The sequence below is a fragment of the Rana temporaria genome, chromosome 8 (genome assembly GCF_905171775.1).
Source record: "Rana temporaria chromosome 8, aRanTem1.1, whole genome shotgun sequence".
NCBI lineage: Eukaryota > Metazoa > Chordata > Amphibia > Anura > Ranidae > Rana > Rana temporaria.
The window spans coordinates 142,278,121-142,303,610 of record NC_053496.1 but is presented as its reverse complement, the minus strand read 5'-3'; the positions used below and the strand labels follow the sequence as shown (position 1 = coordinate 142,303,610).

The 25,490-nt window shown below is 42.8% G+C and overlaps 1 protein-coding gene across 2 annotated transcripts in view; it reads left to right on the top strand.

The window, feature by feature from the left end:
• Nucleotides 1-25,490, top strand: part of SERPING1 (serpin family G member 1) — a 194,094-nt gene that overhangs the window by 130,283 nt on the left and 38,321 nt on the right. The gene's annotated exons all lie outside the window — the stretch shown is intronic.

Sequence of the window (25,490 nt, the reverse complement as noted above, 5' to 3'; positions counted from 1 at the left end):
CCTTGACAAAACGAGCCTCAATCTAATGTTAAAAATTACGTTTTTGGGTGAACCTCCACTTTAACCAGACATATGTCGACCTGCCATGCAGTTCCTTGACGTCACCGACGGCTCTCCTCCTCCACCACCACCACCAACAAAGGCCCAATTTTTCTGCCCCTGTTCAAACAGGGGCATGTAATTACAATTCTTGATCTAATATTTTACAGCAGGGCCCATTCCTGTGCCCACCAAGAGTAACTGTGAGGGCTTACAGAGTTGTGGCACCACCACCACCAACAAAGGCCCAATTTTTCTGCCCCTTTTCAACAGGGGCATGTAAATACAATTCTTGATCTAATATTTCACAGCAGGGCCCATTCCTGCGCCCACCAAAGGCACAATTTTTCTACCGCTGTTCAACAATGGCATGTAATTACAATTCTTGATATAATAGTTCACACAGCAGGGTGTTCCAGTACCCACCAAGACTAACTGTGAGCGCTTACAGTGTTGTGGCAACATCAACACTTAGGGCCCAAATTTCTGCAGAGTATATATGGCAGGCCCCTACTTTCAAACATCTAACTTACAAACGACTCCTACTTGCAAACGGAAGGAGACAACAGGAAGTGAGAGGAAATCTACCCCTAGAAAGGGAAATTCTCTTCTGTAAGAGGTGTTTCCTGTCCACTGATGCTTTATCACCAATCCTTGTTTCACTAAAAAAAAACAATTTTCAAAAAATCATTTGTCATTGGGACAGAAAGTGAATTGCAATCTTCTGAACAGATGCACACAGACAGAAAAACAAATGTTACAGGGGTGATAACCCTTCTCTATGTTTTCAGAAAAGCTTAAAAATAGATTTTATGGCTGGAGTTACACTTTAAAGAAGTACCAGTTCAAAATTACAAACAGATTCTACTTAAAGCGGGGGTTCACCCTATCGACGGGAAAAAAAAAAAATTTTTCTTTTACCCTAAAATCAGGCATTGTAGCGCGAGCTACAGTATGCCTGTCCCGAATTTTTTACCCCCGTACTCACCTTGTAGTCGTCCATCGAAGATACCGGGGAATGGGCGTGCCTATGGAGACGGAGGATGATTGACGGCCGGCTCTGGCGCGTCACGCTTCTCCGGAAATAGCCGAAATAGGCTTGGTCTTCACGACGCGTGCGCATAGCCTGTGCGCAGGCGCCGTGAAGAGCCGAGACCTACTCCGGCTGTCTTCGGGGAGAGTGACGTGCCAGGGCCGGCTGTCAATCATCCTCCCTCTCCATAGGCACGCCCATTCCCCGCGGGAGCCGAAATCTACGATGGACGACTACAAGGTGAGTACGGGGTTAAAAAAATCGGGACAGGCATACTGTAGCTCGCGCTACAATGCCTGTCTCGATGGTAAAATGTGTCGGGGGGGGGTGAACTACCGCTTTAACAACAAACCTACAGTCCCTGTCTTGTTTGCACCGCCTGTATACTGCTGTTCAAAGTATAAAGGGCCAAAGGGGCTGGTAATGACCTGGGGGGAGGGGGGCGGGGAAACCCATGCTATTTTTCTCAATGATTTTCATCCATATTGCAGGGACCAGACATTACATTAAATCCGCAAGCAGTTTTAAATTACTTTTTTCTTATAGTAATCTCATTTTGTGCAGGGGCAGTTCTAAACACATGCCACTTCACAGGCATACTATAGGCACCCAGCAGGTACGATATTGAACCCATTCCCTACCGAGTCATAGTAAAATGACGTCGGCGGGAACCCTCCGTCCCTCAGACTGGACGTCATATGACGTCCTAGCCTTCTCGGGCGGCTAGGGGGCGCCCGCCGCATTGCTCGGGACCCAGTGCGCGTGCCCTGTGGCCACGATGTCCGCCGGGCACCCGCAATTGCCCGCAATCACGGCAGGACCATGGATCTGTGTGTGCAAACACACAGATCCATGTCCTGTCAGCAGTGAGGAGACAGATGTGTGTTCCCAGTATAGAGGAACACACATCGATCTCCTCCCCTTGTGAGGCCCCCTACAGTTAGAACACGGTTAACCCCTTCAGCGCCCCCTAGTGTTAACCCCTTCCCTGCCAGTCACATTTACACAGTAATCAGTGCAGTTTTATAGCACTAATCGCTGTGTAAACGTGAATGGTCCCAAAAACGTGTCAAAAGTGTCCGTTGTGTCCGCCACAATGTCACGGTCACAATAAAAAAAATCGCAGATCGCCGCCATTACTAGTAAAAAAAAAAAGCAACAATTATATTCCCTATTTTGTAGATGCTAGAACTTTTGCGCAAACCGATCAAATACGCTTATTGCCAAAAATATGTAGAAGAATACGTATCGGCCTAAACTGAGGAAATTTTTTTTTATTTTTATTTTTTTTAATTATGATATTTATTAAATCAAAAAGTAAAAGATATTGTGCTAGATTCATATAGACTTACGACGGGCGTATCAGTAGATACGTCGTCGTAAGTCCGAATCCGCGCCGTTGTATATTTAAGCGTATGCTCAAATTGAGATACGCTTAAATGTTGCTAAGATGCGACCGGCGTTAGTCTCCTACGCCGTCGTATCTTAGCTGTCTATTTACGCTGGGCGCTAGGGGCGTGTACGCTGATTTACGTCTAGAATATGTAATTCAGCAAGATACGCCTATTCACGAACATACGCATGGCCGTCGCAGTAAAGATACGCCGTTTACGTAAGGCGTTTTCAGGCGTAAAGATAAACCACTAAAAACATGGCGCAGCCAATGTTAAGTATGGACGTCGGACAGCCGTCAAATTTTTCACTTTTTACGTCATTTGTGTAACTCGTCCGTGAATGGGGCTGGGCGTAAGTTACGTTCACGTCGAAAGCATTGACTTTTTGCGACGTGATTTGGAGCATGCACACTGGGATACGTCCACGGACGGCGCATGCGCCGTTCGTTCAAAGCGTCATTTACGTGAGGTCACGATTAATTTACATAAAACACGCCCACCTCTTCCACATTTGAATTAGGCGGGCTTATGCCGGTCAATTTACGCTACGCCGCCGCAACTTACGGAGCAAGTGCTTTGTGAATACTGCACTTGCCCATCTAAATTGCGGCGGCATAGCGTAAATAACATATGCTACGCCCGCAGAAAGTTAAGCCGCCGTATGTGAATCTAGCTAATTGTGTTTTTTTCAAAATTGTCGCTATTCTTTTGTTTATAGCGCAGAAAATAAAAAACACAGAGGTGATCAAATACCACCAAAAGAAAGCTCTTTTTGTGGGGAAAAAAGGGCATCAATTTTGTTTGGGAGCCACGTCGCACGACCGCGCAATTGTCATTCAAAACGCGACAGTGCTGAAAACTAAAAATTGGTCTGGGCAGCAAGGGGGTGAAAATGCCCTGTATGGAAGTGGTTAAAGGAATTTTTCTATTTTTTTTTCACTTTAAGCATCATTAAAAAATGACTGCTCCAGAAAAAAACAACGTTTTTTAAAACTTTTTTTTACATTGATACATGTCACCTGGGGCAAGACCCGGGTTCTCAAACCTGTTTTACGACAGTAACTTGCATATTAGGCTTTAAAATTAGCACTTTTGAATCCGAACATTAGAGTCCCATAGACTTCAATGGGGTTCTAAATGTTCGCGCGAACGTTCGGTCTGTTCGAAGGTTCTGGTGCGAACCGAACGGGGGGTGTTCGGGTCATCCCTACTAATCATACAGGCAGGCGATTGAGCAAAGCAACAGTATATTAAGTCAGTGTACTATATACTGGGCAAAGCTGACTGCAGGCCATTCCTTGTGTACCTATTCCAATACATCAAATACAGTATGTCTGAAAGGCCAACAAGGAGAGGCAGACACTCACAGGACAATAAAAGAGGGCAAGCAGGCTCTGTGTCTAGAGGCAACAGTGCTGGTCATGGACACGGTGCATCCTCATCAACACGTGGCCGTGGGGCACACTTGTCCTTTTTTTTCGGCAGCTGACCGTGTGGAGCCGCAACATGCAGAAGATTTGGTAGAGTGGATGACCAAGCCGTCCTTATCCTCCTCATCCTCTGTCACCCAGGCTACCTTGGCTGGCAATGCAGGTGCCAAAGCAGCCTATTCCATCGGCTCCAGGTCATCAGTTACTCCTTCCCTAGCCCCACCATCATGCACAGAGGAGTCCCCCGAAGTGTTCGACCACAGTGTTGGGTACATGCTGCAGAAGGATGCGCAACGTTTTGAAGGCTCCGATAATGGTACCCAGCTTGAGGAAGGCAGTAACGTGAGCCCAGACAGAGGGGGTGCCCAAGAAGGACAACAAACTGGCAGTCATGTTCCCCCAGCTGCAGCTAACTGCCAGGTTTGCTCCAGTGATGAGGAGGATCAGCCAACCATCCGCATCACACCACAGAGCTCTGCAAGTGCAGGGCGCTGCTGACTCTGCATGTTTTTCAAAAGTTCTTTGGTGTGGGTCTTTTTTCAGCCGTGTGCAGAAGATCGCACCGCTGCTATTTGCAACATATGTCTGAAGCATATCAATCATGGCCAAAACACCAGCCGCTTGGGCACCACATGCTTTACCAGACATATGTCAACCTGCCATGCAGTCCGTTGGCAAGCGTACATAAAAGACCCACACCAAAGAACAAAGCAGACCTCTCCTTGCTCCTCACCAGATGGGATCTCCAACCCCACTATACCTTCAGTCCTCTCAGAAACCTGCACTGAGAGGCATGAAGGTGTAGAATTAGGTGTACCACTGCCAAGTACTTGCGGGCAATCTGCTATCGGTACACCAACGTCCGATTGTACCAGGCAAATTTTCCTACCCCAGTTGCTTCACCGGCAAAAGAAATTCGCTCCCAGCCATCCACATGCCCAGCGGTTGAATGCTAGCTTGGCTAAATTGCTAGCACTTCAACTTCTGCCTTTTCAGTTGGTAGACTCTGCCCCCTTACGTGAGTTTGTAGAATGTGTGGTACCTGAGTGGCAGGTTCCCAAACACCTTTTTTTCAAGGAAGTCGATTCCGGCTCTCTACCGGCATGTGGAAGGCAATGTCTTGGCCTCGCTGGACAGAGCGGTCAGCGGTAAGGTGTATATTGACACTGACTCATGGTCCAGCAGGCATGGACAGGGACATTATCTATCTTTCACAGCACACTGGATGACTCTGCTGGCAGCTGGGAAGGATGCAGGAGGGGGTGCAGTAGTGTTGGAGGTTGTTCCGCCACCACGCCTCCAAAATGCTACTAGTGGTGATTCTGACACACTTCTCTCCTCCACCCCCTCCTCTTCTTCTTCTTCCATGGCCTCTTCCTCTGCTGATTTGTCCTCAGAACCAGCGGTTCCATAGGCATTCAAGGGGCTACGCAAGTACACAGGCAAAAAGATGCCATGCGGTGCTTGAGCTGGTGTGCTTGGGGGACAGGAGCCACACTGGGGCAGAGATTCTGTCAGGTCTGCAGGGGCAGGCTCAGAGGTGGTTGACGCCATGCCAGCTTCAGCCAGGAATGGTGGTTTGCGACAATGGCACCAATCTCCTCTCCTCTCCTCTCACAGATGACCCATATGCCCTGTTTGGCTCACGTCCTTAACTTGGTGGTGCAGCGGTTCTTGGGGAGGTACCCAGGCTTACAGGATGTCCTGAGCCAGGCCAGGAAGGTCTGTGTGCATTTATGCCGGTTATATAATGCCAGTGCTCGGCTGGCTGACCTGCAAAACGAATACAACCTGCCCAAGAACTGCCTAATCTGTGACATGCCCACCAGGTGGAGCTCAACCTTAGCCATACTGCAGATGCTGCACACGCAGCAGAGGGCTATCAATGAGTACCTGTGCGACTATGGCAGCAGGACAGGGTCAGGGGAGCTTGTTTTTTTTCCATGCCAGTGGGTCATGATCAGGGATGCATGCACTGTCCTGTCACCATTTGAGGAGATCACGAGGTTGGTGAGCAGTGACAGCGCATGCATCAGTGATACTGTCCCTCTCTGTCCGCATGGAATAATGGACAGGGCACTTGAGGCAGAACAGAGGGGGGAAGAGGAGGACTTCCTTACCTCTCAAGGCCCCCCTTTATCCAGACAGTGTTCCTGCGGGCCCACCAATCACACAGGAAGAGGACAAGGAGGAGGATGATTGTGTCTCCAAGGGATCATTTACAGTCCCCATAAACCCATGGACTTGTATGTGGCTGAGAGGAGGTGGCTGCGGATCATGTTGTCCTTAGTGACCGAATGCCTCAGCAAATCTACGCTGCATGGCCTCCCTGATCCTGCAAAGCCTGCGAAAGGATCCTCGTATTCGTGGTATCAAGGAGAGGGATCATTACTGGCTGGCAACCCTCCTTGATCCACGTTACAAGAGTAAGGTTGTGAACCTTATCCAGCCGTCACAGAGGGAGCAGAGGATGAAACATCTTCAGGAGGCCTTGCAGAAAGGTTTCTGGTCCTGGACAACATGTTGCTGAGGCTTCGGTCAGTCACAGAAGGAGCGGTGGAGAAGGCGGCCATCTGACCAATGCGTTCAGACAATTTTTTAGTTCGCAGCCCCAAGGTATGATCGGTTCCAGCAACCATCACCAGCGTCTGATTTACATGGTGAAGGAATACCTAGGGGCAAGATCAGACTTGGACACCTTTCCCACCAAAAATCCTCTGGGTTACTGGGTCTTGAGGATGGATCACTGGCCAGAGCTTACACAGTATGCAATTGAGCTTCTGGCCTGTCCTGCATCCAGCGTTCTTCCGGAACGCACATTCAGTGCTGCTGGAGGCTTTGTAACTGATCACAAGGTGCACCTGTCCACCGACTCGGTCGATCGGCTGGCCTTCATAAAAATGAATCAGTCTTAGATCACCAGCTACCAAGCACCTGATGCTGATATAACCAAATCATTTTTTTATGAATCTGAGATCCCTTCAAGACTGGCTATGCTGAGTGACTATCCTGTTTTGCTGAGTGACTATCCTCTTCCTCCTCAATGTTCATGTTGATAGCTTGTAAGAACATTTTTGGTTCTGGGCACCTCCACCAGTGGCTAAAGCCAAATTTTTCTGCGCCTGTTTTAACAGGGGTGTGTAATTACAATTTTTGCTGCAATACTTTGCAGCAGGACTCATTCCTGCACTCCAACTAGAGTATCTGTGAGGGGTTGCAGTGTTGTAGTACCAGCACCAGTGCTTAAGGCCCAATTTTTCTGCCCCTGTTCAACAGGGGCATGTATCTATAATTCTTGGTCTAATATTTCACAGCAGGACCCGTTCCTGCACCCACCAAGAGTAACTGTGAGGGCTTACAGTGTTGTGGCAACACCAACACCTAAGGCCCAAATTTCTGCACAGTATATAGGGCAGGCCCCTACTTTCAAACATCCGACTTACAAACCCCCAAGGTTTCTAGTACTTCACGGAGGTACAGTGGGTCAAAGCGGTCTGTTAATTGGATGCCTAGGCTTCACAGGGAGGCCGAGGCCCATGTAAAGGGGAACACTTTTTCTAGTTTCTATCTTAAAATTTTGCAAAGAAGTAATTTTTCTTCATAAATTTGGGCCAAAATGTATACTGCATACATATCTTTAGTAAAAAATAACCAACATTTGTGTATATTATTTGTTCTTTGTGAAAGTTATAGAATCTACAAGCTATGGTGCAAATCATTGAAAATGTATCACATCTGGTCACACCTGATGTATTGGCGGCCTATCTCGTTTCTTGAGACCCTAACAAGCCAGGAATGTATAAATACCCCCCAAATGACCCCTTTTTGGAAAGTAGACATTCCAAAGTAAGAGGCATGGTGAGTTTTTTTAAGTTGTAATTTGTTTCCACAATTCTTTTTTTTTTTTTACACAAAATTTTCATAATAACAAGTTAGTTCTCTCACACAGCACATGCATACTTACAATGACCCCCCAAAATACATTGTGCTACTCCTCCTGAGTATAGCGATACCACATGTGTAAGACTTTTACACAGCCTGGCCACATACAGAGGCCCAACATGCAAGTAGGCGTTCTAGGAGCAGAAATTATACATCTCATTTGATGACAACCTATCACACTTTTGAAGGCCCTGGAGCACCAGAACAATGCAAAGACCCACAAAATGACCCAATTTTGGAAAGCTAACAAGCCAAGGTTTCATCTATGAGGCATAATAAGTCTTTTGAACGGTGCATTTTTTTCCTGACGTTTTTGGAAAACGTGGAAAAAATGAAAACGCATTTTTTTTACACAAAATTTTCCATTTATAAGATATTTCTAACACGCAGCATGTAAAAATGACACCCTAAAATACATTCTGCTACTCCTCCTGAGTATGGCGATACCACATGTGTGAGACTTTTACACAGAGGCCCAAAATTGAAGTAGCACCTTCAGGCGTTCTACAATCATAAATTACACATCTCATTTCTCAACCACTTATTTCATTTTTGAAGGCCCTGGAGCACCAGGACAATGGAAACGCCCACAAAATGACCCCATTTTGGAAAGCTAACACCCCAACGTATAATCTGTGTAATACTCCTGAGTATGGCGATACCACATGTGTGAGACTTTTACACAGAGGCCCAACATTGAAGTAGCACCTTCAGGCGTTCTACAAGCATAAATTACACATCTCATTTCTCAACCACCTATTACTTTTGTGAAGACCTTGAAACACCAGGACAATGGAAACGCCCACAAAATGACCACATTTTGGAAAGCTAACACCCAATGTATAATCTGTGAGGCATAATGAGTCTTTTGAATGGTTAATTTTTTTCCAGAAGTTTTTGGAAAATGTGTAAAAAAAATGAAAACAGAGACCCCTGTGTAGCAGGGTAAAAGATCAGTCCAAGGGGCAGGCAAAAACATGGTCAACAAGCAGAGGTCAGTGCAAGTAAAAGGCAGAAATAAACGGTAGGCAGAGGCATAGTCGATAGTCCAGGGTTAGTTCACGTGAAAGGCAGAAACATGGCGGATAAACAATGCAGACAGCAGGAAGAGAGATAGTCGATAAACAGGCCAGGGTGAGTTGAGTTGAGGCACTAGGTTGGTTGGTTGGTTGGTTGAGGCACCAGTGAAATAATCAGCACAGAAATTGAAACCCGGGGGAAATGGCAGTCTATTAGAAATTTGGGCTAATAGTTTACGAGAGTGTGATATCGCTTGAAGCATTCTCCGATGCATAGGCCAGGTTGGGAGGGACATTGGGGACAATATAAACTGGTGTCTTTCCTAACTCCTCTTTTGCTGCACACCCGACATCTTTTTTGGCGTCTTCTTCCGGCCGCTGATGGTGGATATTTTCAGGAAAATGCCGCTCATGCAGTCTGCTGACAGAATGGGAGCGAATGCTTTCTGGGGGGGGGAGTCTTGCTGATCAGGGCAATGACAATATTTTCAATAAATCTGATAAAGGGGTTGGGCATTTCCCATTATTTTTGATAAGTGACGTATGCATTATAAATGGCCAAATTGAAGAAGTATATTACAACTTTTTTGTACCAGAAGAGGGACTTTCGTGTTGAAAGATAGGGCTGCAGCATTTGATTGTTTAAATCCACCCCCCCCCCCCTATGAACTTATTGTATTCGTTGATACAGCAAGGCTTTTGAACGGGACCGCATCTTCTGTGAAGTTCCACCGAGGTATCATCGTGGATATCCCTCCACTTCACGGCCAACACTTCCTCGTTCCTCAGGCTTGCTGATTCCCCCTTTGTAGCCTTGTGGTGACTAGACTATGTGGGGCAAACTGGTGTAGTAATTGTCCATGTAAGTATGATACCCCTTTTGGAGGAGTGGGAATGCAAACAGACAATTTTCCCGCTTATTCCCATGTACGTTGGACACTTAGGGGGCTGGAGCTGGGAGTCTTTGCCTTCGTACACACGAAAGGCATGCACATATCCGGAGGAGCTTTCACAGAGTTTGTTGAGCTTTAATCCGCACCTCGCCCTCTTACTGGGGATATACTGCTTTATTCCCAGCCGGCCTGTGAAATGGACCAGGGATTCATCCACAGAGATGTTCTGGTCAGGGATGTAAAGTTTGGCAAACCTCTTATTAAAAAAATCAATTGGGGGGCTAATTTTATACAATTTATCAAAGTCCGAATGATTTCGGGGGGGTGCTGCGAGTTATCACTGTAATGCAGGAACCGCATAATCATGTCATAGCGGGACCTGGACATCACAGCTAAAAAAATTGAATTTATTACCATGTTCATAGTATTTATGAGACATGAATCGTAGTTGTTTTTGTGCTTGGCAGTCCAGTAAGCGCTTGAACAGCTCTCTAAGCTCCGTCAGTTTTAATAAAGCCTCACGGTCTCCCCCATTCTTATGTTTGAGTTACGCTTGATGGAGTGCGGTAAATACCATATGGAAATCCTCTTGACGTTCCCTTTTAAGTTTGGTGCACTGGGAGATCAGTTCTCCCTGTATCACTGTCTTATGGCCTTCCCAGGTCGTCCCGTCACTAAGATCGTCCGTTGTGTTTTCTTGAAAATAATTGTAACCACTAGAGGTCACTGGTTGCACATACCACTTTCATTGTGATATATACATATAGGCCCGGATTCACATACCTCGGCGCATAGTTATGCCGGCGTAGCGTATCGAATATACGCTACGCCGACGTAGCGCAGAGCGGCGAGCACAGTATTCACAAAGGAAATGCTCCCAACGTTGCGCCGGCGTAACGTGAATTCCTAGGTAAGCCGACCTAATTCAAAGTAGGTTGAAGTGGGCGTGATCAATTTAAATGAACCGTGACCCCGTGCAAATGATGGGCCAAACGAACGGCGCATGCGCCGTCCCGTGGACGCTTCCCAATGTGCATGCTCAGAATCACGTCGGGAAAAAATGCCTAAGATACGTCGAATCACAGCCTACGAGGTGAACGTAACCTACGCCCAGCCCTATTCACGTACTACGTAAACAACGTAAAATACAACGGCTGTGTTCCCTGGTGCATTGATGCTGCTGACTTGCACCTGCTTTATGAGGCATAACTTTACGCCGGACGTATGACTTACGTAAACCGCGTATCTTACTGCGACGGGCGCAAGTACGTTCGTGAGAAAAAGAACAAAAACATACAGCGCGCAAGGGTTAAGTGAATGTCACTTTATAGTCTGTAATGTGTGGAAAAACATATAAGCATGAAAAATTGAAAAAATTGAAATAGCCACTAATAGCACACAGGGAAATAGAACATTAAAATTTTTTAAAAAATACTGATAAAAATAGTCCGCATAACATAAGCAGGAGTTCACGTGGAGATGGTAGAGTGAAAACACATACACTTCGGAGGAGATGTTTGGAGTGAATCCAAGTAGTGTGCATACACTTGTATGCGGAGGTAATACAATACCTCAACAAAAGCAGCCGCTTCTACGTCTCAATGCAGGGAGATGAAATCCGTTGGTGGGATGATAACAGCCACACTGGGAGCAGATGTAGAAGTTATTTCCATGCAGAGAGGATACTGCCGTTTAAAGACCACTAGCTCAGGGGCTGATGGAAAAGAAACCTTCCTCGCAAACAGAGATCTCCAGCGGCAGGGGAAGTCCTGGAGGGGAGCCACCTAGCCGGTTCAGTGACGCAGCCGCGTCACACGGGAGCGAGGAGAGGGGGACGGTAGCCTGATGGAGTCACACAGAGAGAAGGAGGTGTCCGGACACCTTCGATCCAGCGTCAGGTGACTCAAGGCACCAATCAGTGTGGGCAGAAACCGAGCAGTAGAGATGCTGGCGCTAGTGTCACTGAGAGGATTTCCCGAGTGTCGGCACTACACATCAGCTGCAGTGTACTTGCTGCAAACATATAGGGGCATCAAAGATTGTACTGGTGAGCCGTGACTGACATGTTTCGCGTGCCAGGACGCTTTATCAAAGTCACGGACAGGCTCCACCATCTAGTTATTAAAGGGGAAGGAATAATCCTATTGGACAATAGCACGAGGAGGGGGAGGATTCATAGTCTTAACCCTACCATCACCACCACTTTAATAAAAACATCTAAAAACATATAATCTAGTATATATAATATATATAACATGATATATATGTATATAATAATCTCTCTCATGGAAGAACATATGTACATACATAGAAGATAGTCTGACACACCTTCAATACAACAATAATAATAGTAATAATAAAAGGAAAAATAAATGAAGAAAATGGAAAAGAAAATGAAAAAGAGAAAGAATGATAATAATGATGATGGTGAAAATAAAACTAAAATAATAATGATAAAACACTATACATACATACATTCACTCCATATATACCGCCTATACCACAAAAATAAAATAAAATAAAATAAAATAAGAAAAATAAGAATTAAATAAAAAAAGAAAATAAAATAAAAATAAAATAAAAATAAAAATAAAAATAAATGAAAATAAAAATAAAAATAAATATAAATATAAAATAAAATAAAAATAAATAAAAATAAAAATAAATATAAATAAAAATAGAAATAAAAATAAAAAGAAAAATAAAAAGAAAAATAAAAAGAAAAAATTATGTGTGTACCCAGTGCACTAGGTTAATTAGTGATGCTGAGAATATCCAACTCCTCGTTAAGGCCACCGGGCGACAAAGTGCCCAGCCGAAAGATCCAGAAAGTTTCCCTCTTACATAGGAGGGAAAATCTTTCGTTCTCAGTCAAAGAACCCAACGGGGTGGACTCAATGGCAAAAACCTCCAAACACTTAAAATCTTTATTGTGGACATGCAAAAAATGTCTAGGGACACTATGCTTATCACAGCCCTTTTTGATCAGGCGTCTGTGTTCTTCGATACGTATGCGTAGGGTACGGATCGTCCGTCCTATGTATAATAAATTGCATGGACAGCGTAGTATGTAAACAATATATTCCGTAGAGCAAGTAAGGAATTGGCTGATCGGGAACACACAATCTTTGGTTTTAATAGTATCAGGACCACCTTTTGGAATGGACTGACAAGTAAGGCAACCCCTTTTACCGCATCTAAAAATGCCGGTTTTATTGTTAAAGTAAGCCCGAATATCTAATGGGCGGGTGGGGTTGATCTTGGATACTTTACAGGGTGCAATGATGTTCCGGATGGTCCGGGACCTTCTAAAGGTAATCTCAGGTTTAGATGGAAGAATGGGAGACAAATATTGGTCAAGATGAAGAATATTGAAGTGTTTATTGATAATATTTATTATATTTTAATGTTTAGTGTTAAATGTCGAAATGAACCTTACATTATTCTCAACTTTATCCTTACTAACCTTATTAATTTTATTGATGGTGATACTAGCATTAAAAGCATCTTCTAATAATTCTGGAGGGTACCCCTTCTCTCTAAATTTTGTCTTCATAATAAGGCCCTGGGTCATGTAGTCCTCAGTTTTAGAACAGTTTCTGCGCAACCTATTGAATTGGCCATATGGGATATTGGATTTCCAAGACGAGTGGTGACAACTGTTAAAGTGTAAATATGAATTACCACTAGTAGGTTTAATATGATTGCTAGTGGTAATTACTTTCTGATCATGTGACAAAACCAGGTCCAAAAAAATTAACTTGTCCTCGTCATAGACATGTGTAAACGTTACAAATGAGGAGAACCTACCCTACGCATACGTATCGGAGAACACAGACGCCTGATCAAAAAGGGCTGTGATAAGCATAGTGTCCCTAGACATTTTTTGCATGTCCACAATAAAGATTTTAAGTGTTTGGAGGTTTTTGCCATTGAGTCCATCCCGTTGGGTTCTTTGACTGAGAACGAAAGATTTTCCTTCCTATGTAAGAGGGAAACTTTCTGGATCTTTCGGCTGGGCACTTTGTCGCCCGGTGGCCTTAACGAGGAGTTGGATATTCTCAGCATCACTAATTAACCTAGTGCACTGGGTACACACATCATTTTTTATTTTTATTTTTATTTTTATTTCTATTTTTATTTATATTTATTTTTATTTTTATTTATTTTTATTTTATTTTTATATTTATATTTATTTTTATTTTCATTTATTTTTATTTTTATTTTATTTTTATTTTATTTTCTTTTTTTATTTAATTCTTATTTTTCTTATTTTATTTTATTTTATTTTATTTTTGTGGTATAGGCGGTATATATGGAGTGAATGTATGTATGTATAGTGTTTTATCATTATTATTTTAGTTTTATTTTCACCATCATCATTATTATCATTCTTTCTCTTTTTCATTTTCTTTTCCATTTTCTTCATTTATTTTTCCTTTTATTATTACTATTATTATTGTTGTATTGAAGGTGTGTCAGACTATCTTCTATGTATGTACATATGTTCTTCCATGAGAGAGATTATTATATACATATATATCATGTTATATATATTATATATACTAGATTATATGTTTTTAGATGTTTTTATTAAAGTGGTGGTGATGGTAGGGTTAAGACTATGAATCCTCCCCCTCCTCGTGCTATTGTCCAATGGGATTATTCCTTCCCCTTTAATAACTAGATGGTGGAGCCTGTCCGTGACTTTGATAAAGCGTCCTGGCACGCGAAACATGTCAGTCACGGCTCACCAGTACAATCTTTGATGCCCCTATATGTTTGCAGCAAGTACACTGCAGCTGATGTGTAGTGCCGACACTCGGGAAATCCTCTCAGTGACACTAGCGCCAGCATCTCTACTGCTCGGTTTCTGCCCACACTGATTGGTGCCTTGAGTCACCTGACGCTGGATCGAAGGTGTCCGGACACCTCCTTCTCTCTGTGTGACTCCATCAGGCTACCGTCCCCCTCTCCTCGCTCCCGTGTGACGCGGCTGCGTCACTGAACCGGCTAGGTGGCTCCCCTCCAGGACTTCCCCTGCCGCTGGAGATCTCTGTTTGCGAGGAAGGTTTCTTTTCCATCAGCCCCTGAGCTAGTGGTCTTTAAACGGCAGTATCCTCTCTGCATGGAAATAACTTCTACATCTGCTCCTAGTGTGGCTGTTATCATCCCACCAACGGATTCCATCTCCCTGCATTGAGACGTAGAAGCGGCTGCTTTTGTTGAGGTATTGTATTACCTCTGCATACAAGTGTATGCACACTACTTGGATTCACTCCAAACATCTCCCCCGAAGTGTATGTGTTTTCACTCTACCATCTCCACGTGAACTGCTGCTTATGTTATGCGGACTATTTTTATCAGTATTTTTTAAAAAAATTTAATGTTCTATTTCCCTGTGTGCTATTAGTGGCTATTTCAATTTTTTCAATTTTTCATGCTTATATGTTTTTCCACACATTACAGACTATAAAGTGACATTCACTTAACCCTTGTGCGCTGTATGTATTTGTTCTTTTGCTTTTTGCCCATGTCTCCTTAGTGGTTGACAGCTGCACGGGTTTGTGTTTTAGTGAAACTTCTTAAACCACTGACAATACTGTGGTTTACCGTCCCTATGGTGTAGCGCTTCATGCGGGTGTTTCTTTGCAAGTACGTTCGTGAATCGGCGTATCTCAGTCATTTGCATATTCGAAGCGTAACTCAATGGGAGCGCCCCTTGCGGCTAGCGTAAATATAGGCATAGGAAACTTACGTCGGTCGGATGAAGCCTAATTTCAGGTGTATCTTGCTTTTAAAGTCAGGCGCATTGATACGACGGCGCATTTGTGCACTTACGCGGCTTTCTCTCGAGATACGTCAGCATAAGTGCTACGTGAATCCGGGCCATAATATATTTTTGGTGTCATATGCAATACTCCCACTAGGAGTCACTATTTTATTTTATTTATTTTGTATTCACATCACACTTTTGGAAAAGGGGGGGTGCTTCACATATTTTTCTTTTTACTCTGGTCTGCTAATAACAGTTGGTGTTAAGCAGCAACCTCTTAGTTTAGCACTTACTTTTTATTAGTAACTCAGAAGTACATTTATTTTTATTTACAATACAAAGCTACCCATGAATGGCTGAATGCTGCTCAGACCAACACTATTTTGTTACAGGCGTGAGACAGGAAGTTCTTTTGCCACAGACAGAATACAGTGTTGTATACTGTATGTATCCTCAGCTATATACAGTTTATACAGCACACCCAGCGGCTGAATGAAACACTTTGTTTGGCCTAGATTGTCCCAAAAAAACTATTGAAACTGAAGCTGGAAATCGGCTTTAACTAGAGTCCAGGTTTTAGGAGGTTATTATACACAACGCGTTCTGATATATGGAACAAATGTTCACAGGCATAATTGTCATTTATTTTATTTGTATATGATTTTAAATGAAATAAATACATAGAAATTATTTTCACTAATTTGTTTGGGTACTTAAATATGGTAACCATGAATCCCTACTTGCAAATAGTTTTTTGTGGTACAGTGATAGCAACGCTATTAATACAGGACTCATGAGTATATTATGTGTGTATATACTATACATATGTAGCGCCCTGCTCCTGTTGAACAGGCACTGCTTTATATTTAGTGGGGGGTCTGAGCTGTTATTTGGCTCAGACCAGAGTGATTAAGGGCAATTTAGCTTCTGTTTCAGCCATGGCTGTGCTGAGAGTATCCACCATTGCTCGCCTGAGGGTGTCATTGCCACCCCAGGCCAAGGGTGGCAGCAGCAAGGTCAAGGTGTATTGAGTGTTCCCCTCGGCAACAAATCAGTGGGAGTGGTCGCCTGCTGTGCATGATGGGGAGGGGTACTTAAGGGACAGACGCCATTGGTGCAGGGTCTGTCGTCTGCCGCGCCTCATGGCCCGCCTGCCCTGAGGTGCCCACCCTGAATCCTGGTTTCGGGACCACGTTGGTCCGGTGGCTGTGGCTTCGCCTGTGGGCCCAGTTGTCTGGCTGGGGCCTTTGCTGAAAGGGTGATCCTGTGCTGTCCGTCCTGCAGGAGGAGGCCACTTGATGAAGTGACAATGATGACCCTGATACAATTTCTCAGGACTAACCCATTTCTGCCGTTTGATTCAAATCATAAGGTGAAATATGCAGACCAGACAAAAATCTACATCTCACCTTTTTCAGCGTTCAACTTCAAGAGAAGAGACCCTTAGCTCTCTAAGCTAAGTCATCCCCGAATGTCCCCTAGAAATAGACCCTTAGCTCTCTAAGCTAAGTCAACCCCCAAGACCCTCAGCTCTCTAAGCCAAGTCAACCCCCAAAACCCTCAGCTCTCTAAGCCAAGTCAACCCCCAAAAACCTCTCTCTTCAGACCAGATATATCTACATGCGCATATTGCCAACCTCAACCCAACACCAGTAAATCACAGATGTTTTAGGAAGGAATCCAGTGACACCATTCGCACAAATACATATCCACCCTGAGACACGCCATTTTTTTTTTGGCGTCACCGGCCCAAGAACCCCTGAAGAGAATATACTGTCAACCCGCCACCTACAGACATAAACCCGAAATAGTCACATTCAAATCAACATAAAACATAGACGTCAAACATAAAACAAAGACATCAACCCGGCAGAAAGGAGACGATGAGTTCAAAAAGACTTTGCTCAAGAACTTATCCATCTTTGGTCTGGCCGGGAACAAAAAAAAATGTGAATTAAGGGAGAGAGCCTGTTATACTGCAGATTCGAACAGGGTCTCTCCATCCAAGCTTTCATTGTGACTGGTCAGGCAAAGCAAAGTCCCACGCTGGGCGACAATTGACAATGATGACCCTGATACAATTTCTCAGGGCTAACTCATTTCTGCCGTTTGATTCAAATCATAAGGTGAAATATGCAGACCAGACAAAAATCTACATCTCACCTTTTTCAGCGTTCAACTTCAAGAGAGGGCTATAGCCCGCACGGCTTCTTTTTATTAACAATATGACATCACAAAACATATGTATTCTCATTGGTCAACCCGCATAATTCACTCCCATTTACACACCCCCTGTGACGTCTGTACTTAGCACATGGCACACATTACAAAGTCTTTGGGGCCATCTTATTCATTTGGTGATGGGGGCTATGGGAGGAGCTGTTTAGGAGTGCAGTAGAAGGGAGGGGCCCGGAGGACAAGGAGCGAGGGGTGGAAGTTCATATTTGGAAACAGTTCTCTGGTCACGAGACACAAGATTCCTTCATTGAAATGAGGAGAAGGGGGAGGTTGAACACATCTGTAGCATAAGGGAAAAATGGCATCTGCTCTCGACTTCAATCCTTTGTCCTTCATTTCCAATGCTGAGTTTATAACTTTAAAACTTAACATCATATCTGATATAAATTCTCAAGGAAAATAAACACTATTGCGATACATACTTTTCACACATGCATATATATAAAATTAATATAAAAATAATATGAAAATATAAAAGAATATAAAAAAATATATAAGAAGAGGAAACATTTCAGTGGTTCTAATAAAAGAATTAGCTTAACTCAAAAATAGGAATTTTAGTATAATCTATCACAGTCCCCCCTTAAAATGACTATTTTATCAGTACTGTCCCTACATTCTAAATGCACCCCCCTTGTTCGCTAGGGCCATATGTTTTGGGTCGTGCGATTTTAACAAAGTAATTTGTAAAGTGGCCTCTAGGTGTTCAGTAATACCCTGGAGTGCATTCCTGTTTATAGTTAACAAACCTCTGTTGACCATAGCAAATATAATTAATCCAATCTACATTCCCATTACTAAATTAAATTTCATAAAAGCATCAGTTTCACCTAATTACTATATTTTCCTTCTTACTATACTTTCAACAATAAGCATTTTAATTTTGCATAAGAACTTTAATCTTATATTGGGCTTTTTCCTAAATATTTTATTTCCTAAAGAAACTTATTCATATTGTATTACACTAGTTTTCAGAACCAATCATACAGTATGATCAACTGAACCACATGTACTCTTGTCACTGTTGACTGTTTAAACAAACATAGCAGCCCTTGGTTCAGTCTTCAGTATGGACGAACATACAGGAAGTTTCATTGTTCCTCTACATTGATCCAGTTATAAAGGCACAATATTCCTTCCTAATTAATACATTTGTCAATCCAAAGCCTGGAAAGTGACTTTTTGATCCATAAATATGGCTCTATCATACTGCATCATCTGTTCATATTGTATCTATAATTTTCACTATTTTAACTGACCTTTCTTTTTAACATTCAGTTGTCACTAGACAAAGCCTAAACAAAGCTGTGTATACTGACACCTTCCATTCTCCTTGAAGCAACACCCTTAAAGTAAGATGTTTTTCAAAACAAATGGTGCAAAAACCCACATTTTATTAAAAATACAAGAGAGAGAGAAATAGAGAAAGAAAGAGAAAAGGAAAAAGAGAGAGAGAGAAGGAAAGAGAGAGAGAAAAAGAAAGAGAGAGAGAAAGAGATCTCTATATCAAACAAAACTACTAAATTAATAAGGGCTTTCTTTCAGATCTTCAAATGATTGTGTACCAATTACCTCTTATTAAAGAAAGATTTACCCTATAATATGCTTTTATTGTTCACTTAATATTTACTTCAGACAGATATTTTTTGCCTTCAAAAAATCTCAATGGACTCTCAAAATGTTTTAAACCCATCACTAGAAAGTCAAATGGTTTCTGGTTTCAACACCAGCATTCAGCATGTCAGGCTGTGTAACCTGATCTGTGTCTCTGCTAGAGGAAAGAAAGCATCTCCTTAACGACCTCTAAGGAAAAACATCTGTTCCCCGCTGCTTTAAACAGATTGTACAAGCTTTATATGCCATACACCATACAATGTGACTACAATCGAATTGTATCGTTTTTCTCATTTTTAACCCTTTTTAAAAAAAATTAAACATATTTGGTTTGTACATCTGCCTAAAATCATGTACATTACATTATAATATGACATTTCTTGACTACAGCAGCGACAAAAGATCGTTTAGAAGACAAACTCGCAAAATTCACAGACTAGTTCCAGCCTAATGAACTGTGAAGTGGCCATTTTCACGAGAAACTCCTCCAACCAACCAAAACCTCCACTCTGTCAGAAACGTCACATTACAAAAACTTTTAACACTTGTTTGTTTTTTGTTTTGCTTTTACTATTTTTATAATTTTTAGATTGAACATAACTTTCATATTTTAACCACTTCCAGCCCAGGGACGTCATATGACGTCCTGGACTTTCAGTGGGGATATCTGAATGATGCCTGCAGCTACAGGCATCATTCAGATATCCATCTCTTCAGCCGGCGAATCCCTGTACCATAAGAACGATCATAGCGGCGGTTCCACCGCTTGAACGTTCTTATAGGCGGCGGGAGGGGATGCCCCCTCCCACCGCCATCCGGTGCTTCTCCGGGCTCTTCCATGCCATCAGAGACCCGGAGAAACGATCCACCGGCGTCTGATGGAAACCATAGAGTAGACTGGTGACCAGATGGTCACCAGTCATCTCTATGATCGTCGGAGGCCCGGGCGCGATGTTATGACGTCACGCCCGGGTCCCGGAATGTAAACACAGCCGCAATCACGGCTGAAAACATTAGATCAGTGAATTTTTTTTTCACGATCTAATGCTTTCCAGCCTGGAGGAGAGATGTGGGGTCTTATTGACCCTGCATCTCTCCATAAAGAGTACCTGTCACACACATTCCTATTACAAGGGATGTTTACATTCCTTGTAATAGGAATAAAAGTGATAAAACAAAATGTCAAAAAAAGTGAAAAAATAAAAGAAGTTGAGTAAAATAAAAAATAAAATAATAAAAATAAAAATTTTAAACGCCCCTATCCCCGGTAGCTCGCTCTCAGAAGCGAACACACACGTAAGTCCCGCCCACATATGTAAACGCCGTTCAAACCACACATGTGAGGTATCGCCGCGTGCGTTAGAGTGCCAGCAACAATTCTAGCACTAGAACTACTCTGTAACTCTAAATTTGTAACTTGTAAAAAAAAAATAAGCGACGCCTATGGAGATTTTTAAGTACTGCCGTTTGGTGCCATTCCATGAGTGTGGGCAATTTTAAAGCGTGACATGTTAGGTATCTATTTACTCGGCGTAACATCATCTTTCACATTATACAAAAAAATTGGGCTAACTTTACTGTTTTGTTATTTTTTAATTCACAAAACTGTTTTTCCCCCAAAAAAAGGCGTTTGAAAAATTATTGCGCAAATACTGTGCGAGATAAAAAGTTGCAATGGCCGACATTTTATTCCCTAGGGTGTCTGCTAAAAAAACATATATAGTGTTTGGGGGTTCTGAGTAATTTTCTAACAAAAAAATTATGATTTATGCATGTAGGAGAGAAGTGCCAAAATAGGCCCGGTATGGAAGTGGTTAATATTTTCCCTGGGGAACCTTAGGTAAATTAGAACAATCTACTACCCCAATTTAACAACCAAAACCAAGTTTAGAATCTGTTGTAAACATTGCTTACAACCAGATCTATAGTTTAATTCTGATGTGGGTGGCACAGTCCATCATATCTCATCTCCAGAGAATGTTTTCGAAGGAACCTCTTAACCGTCACCCAGGGAGTATACAGTGAATATCGGTACCTACATCAAAAATGCGAGAAAAAACTCATACACGGAATTCTTTTTCAAGAGCGGTCACATAATTTCTCAAAGTATCAGACTGTAATTGCAACTGTCACGTGTAACTAACAACCTAATCTAGAGACTGTCTCAAACAAGATTTAAAAAGGGGATAATAAATGCCCTTGGGGAATACTGTATACTATGCCTGAGGGTGGTATGGTATGGTATGTGGAAAAAAATGTTTAAATGTGATATGTAAAACGTTCTAATGTGGTACCTAGAACCTGTCATATTTCTTCAGTAGCTGTAGCAATGAACGCAAGGCCTTACTCACTCTCTACCACCTCAGCTACCCCATGGAGCCATCAACATACAAGGTGAGTTAAGGCATTGGGGTTGGGGCACACATGAGCGGATTCTACCTTCATAAGTTCAGAACAATCATGTTCATCCAGGGTAGGAATAGGTAGGCCTGCATCATTCTCTTCCTTCCGTGTTTGTCCAATGAAATGGCATGATACCCCCTTGGACAAAACAAAGGAGAGAAGAGGGGCCTGTGGCCGCAGAGCACAGAATCCAGTATGGGCAATGGGCAGCGGGCAGGAGAGGACACCATCTGCGTTCACAGGGGACAGTGCAATACTGAGCACATGGGGTAGGGGCAAGACAGGGCAAGTTGGAGCAGGGTCTCCAGCAAGGAACAGCATCCGGGCGAGGCCCATGCTTCCAGAATAGCAGGGGCATTGTTCAGCATACATTTCACACAGCAGCTTAAACCTTGGGCAGAACATGAGGGAAATGAAGGGGCAATAATCATAGTAACAGGCCCTGGGCACCACACCATAACAGTATAACAGGCCATATATGTATCATGTCGTGAGTCACATACCACCATCAGGATAGGCAGGTAAGTAGGTAAGCATCCCATGATTAAGTCAAATTTTACGACGAAACATGTCGGGAGCTTGGTTATCATCTGATCAGTGACCAATTGCTAACGTGAGAAGACAGGCCAGTCGTATGTTTGCTCGCCAGTGACCGGCGTCCGGTTTCTCTTCACGCCAGCTTCAGTTTATTTCCAATACAGTGTGGAGATCGAGTGGTGTGAGTTGCCTAGTTCATTTTTGGGTCCGCCGAGACCATTGCATTTCAGCCGCACAATACTGAGGAATCTTTGATGTGTATCTATCACGCTTTTTTAATTTTGGCACTGTGTGAGTGCACTCTTTGAAGATTTTGTTTGTGGTTTGTGATTAAAATTGCTTTTATGGTATCACACTATGTTACACTCTTTTCATTTTTGAGGATTTTATCTGTCCACCTGTCTGGGAATGGAAGCTCGCCTGCTGATTTAAACTAACTATAACAAAGCTTCTGTGCCAAAACACGAGAGTGCTAGGCATATTGTTCTGGTGAGTGGCCATTTCTATTGGTGGAGGATTCACTACTGTTTCACATCGGGTGTGGTGGAAGATTATTTTGAATATAATTTGAAGATTTTACACCTTGAAAGAAGCAAAGAAGCGTTTTTTCCTTTTTGCTCCTCCATGAACTTTATGTTTTCCTATGAACACTTTTATCACAGGTTTTTGATTCATTTGCATTTATATTGAAGATTATTATTACTTATCACCTTATCACAGTGTGATTCACACACACTTGAGCGCTGTTTGTATATAATTTTGTGGTTTATTTGTTTAAAACACGTTATATATTTTTTTCACAGGTAAGTAGGTAAGGCTGTCTCAGCTAAGGTGGCAGGGGTGTTGGGTGGCAAAAAGGGGGAGATTGGCCTGGAACTCAATGCAGGGCCCCACAGATCACCCAACCTAACCGATAAGAATCAGTAAAGGCTAGCCCCCATTTAACATCTAAATCAAGTTCAGCGGAAGGAAATAAGCTACAAAGGTAAGCATTGTGAGTTACTAAAAATCCTTCTCATACATTAACATAACCAGACGTTTATGACATGAGAAAGTTAAGACTCAACATTACATTTATCTAACAAAGAAACAGTTGCAATATACCAGTTCAACTTTTAAAACCTGTCTTCTACGTTTTTCTTTTTTTTTTTCTTTGGGGGGGGTTGAAGGGGGGGGGGGGGGAATTCCATGAGCTGCCAGCAGACAAAGCAAGGAACCTAGCTGTGTTCCAACTTTAAAGAACTTTTAGCTGATCACAGAAACCAACAATAGACCAGAGATGCAGTCTGACAAAAAAGTATACTAGACACACACCAGTCCTATGTTAAAAAACCTTTGCACTACAGTATGTGTTTCTGTTCATGGCTTTGCCTCTGTCAGCCAGCAGAGAAATCTGATACTCCGGGCCTGTCAATAAGACAGGAGAGGGGGAGGGAGGGAGGGATGAGAATAGAAGAAAAAAAAAAGTTAAAAAAACAGGCTGTAGTGTGCGCTGCTTACATCTCCCAGAACAAAAAAATGCATGTAAAAATGCATGGCAGTTTATGACATAAAACAAAACATACAGATAAAATATGGCCATTTCAACCTCTCTGTCTGTAGAGCATCAATTACCCCTAACCCCGATATATATAAAAAAATATACATAAATGTATTTAGTCTCTATACACATATGTATAACGTAATCTGGTGAGGACTTACCTTGCTACATCATTACCAAACACCTCTCCTACAACCCAGACTATAACACCCTGTCCGCCAATCCAGTCTACATGTCTCTTAAAAAGAGACCCTTAGCTCTCTAAGCTAAGTCAACCCCCAATGTATTTGTCCCCTAGAAAGAGACCCTTAGCTCTCTAAGCTAAGTCAACCCCCAATGTCCTCTAAAAAGAGACCCTTAGCTCTCTAAGCTAAGTCAACCCCCAATGTCCCCTAGAAAGAGACCCTTAGCTCTCTAAGCTAAGTCAACCCCCAATGTCCCCTAGAAAGAGACCCTTAGCTCTCTAAGCTAAGTCAACCCCCAAGACCCTCAGCTCTCTAAGCCAAGTCAACCCCCAAAACCCTCAGCTCTCTAAGCCAAGTCAACCCCCAAAAACCTCTCTCTTCAGACCAGATATATCTACATGTGCATATTGCCAACCTCACTTAACCCAACACCAGTAAATCATGGATGTTTTAGGAAGGAATCCAGTGACACCATTCGCACATATACATATCCACCCTGAGACACGCCTTTTTTTTTTTTTTTTTTTTTCGTCACCGACCCAGGAACCCCTGAAGTGAAGATACTGTCAACCCGCCACCTACAGACATACACCCGAAATAGTCATATTCAAATCAACATAAAACATAGACGTCAAACATAAAACAAAGACATCAACCCGGCAGAAAGGAGACGATGGGTTCAAAAAGACTTTGCTCAAGAACTTATGTTCTTATGCCTGTTATACTGCAGATTCGAACAGGGTCTCTCTGTCCAAGCTTTCGTTGTGACTGGTCAGGCAAAGCGAGGGGTGGAAGCAGTTCTCTGGTCATGAGACACAAGATTCCTTCATTGAAATGAGGAGAAGGGGGAGGTTGAACACATCTGTAGCATGAGGGGGAAATGGCATCTGCTCTCAACTTCAATCCTTTGTCCTTCATTTCCAATGCTGAGTTTATAACTTCAAAACTTAACATCATATCTGATATAAATTCTCAAGGAAAATAAACACTATTGTGATACATACTTTTCACACATGCATATATAAAAAATGAATATAAAAACAATATGAAAATATAAAAAAAATATAAGAAGAGGAAACATTTCAGTGGTTCTAATAAAAGAATTAGCTTAACTCAAAAATAGGAATTTTAGTATAATCTATCACAGAAGGAAGCCAGGGGAGGACCTATCCTGGAGAGGGCCATGCAAGAGGCTGGTACCTTGGGAGAAGGCCTGGAAACTTAAAGCGTTTGTAAACCGCATATATATATATATATATTTTTTTTAAACCTGCAAGGCAAAAGGCATAATCAGCTAGTATGCACCGCATAATAGCTGATTATGAAATACTTACCTCGGAACGAGGTGTGTAGCACTTACCTGGTCCACGCCGAGCGAGATGTCATCTTGCTCCAACGTGTCTTCCGGGTATCGCCGCTCCAGCTCTGTGATTGGCTGGAGCAGCGA